The sequence below is a fragment of the Mirounga leonina genome, unplaced genomic scaffold (assembly GCF_011800145.1).
Source record: "Mirounga leonina isolate KUSES-001 unplaced genomic scaffold, KU_Mleo_1.0 Mir_126, whole genome shotgun sequence".
Taxonomy (NCBI): Eukaryota; Metazoa; Chordata; class Mammalia; order Carnivora; family Phocidae; genus Mirounga; species Mirounga leonina.
Genome location: NW_023270314.1, coordinates 20995290 through 20996008, shown reverse-complemented (window position 1 = coordinate 20996008; position 719 = coordinate 20995290).

The window sequence follows — 719 nt, the reverse complement described above, 5'->3', positions numbered from 1 at the left end:
TTTATTTATTTATTTATTTATTTATTTATTTATTTATTTATTTATTTTAAAGCTAGAGAGCATGAGCAGGGGGAGTGGCAGAGGGAGAGGGAGAGAGAGAATCTCAAACAGACTCCATGCTGAGCATGGAGCTTGAGGCAGGGCCCAATCCCATGACCCTGAGATCATGACCTGAGCTGAAATCAAGAGTCGGATGCTCAACTGACTGAGCCACCTAGGCGCCCCTCAGTTATTATTTTAAATGTAAATGGATTAAACTCTCCAATCAAAAGGTTGGCAAGAGATTGGCAGAAAGGACTAAAAAAACAATGACCCTACTATAAAATGTCTACAAAAGACTTAGTTAAGATGCAAACACAAATAGATTAAAAGTAAAACAATGAAGAAGGATATTCTGTGCAAATACTAACCAAAAGAGAGCAGGGTTGGCTATCCTAACATCAGGCAAGATAGATTTTAAATCAAAAAAGTTTACAAGAGACAGAGAAGGATATTGTATATTAATAAAAGCTTCAATAGAGCAAGAAGATATAACATTTACACACCTAATAACAGACTACCAAAATAGGTGAAGCAAAAGGGACAGAATTGAGGAGAGAAATAGACAGTTCTACAATAATAGCTGGAAACTTCACTACCCCACTCTCAATAATGGATAGAACAACCAGACAGAAGATAACCAAGTAAACAGAAGACTTGAGCCACAAAACAAACCAACT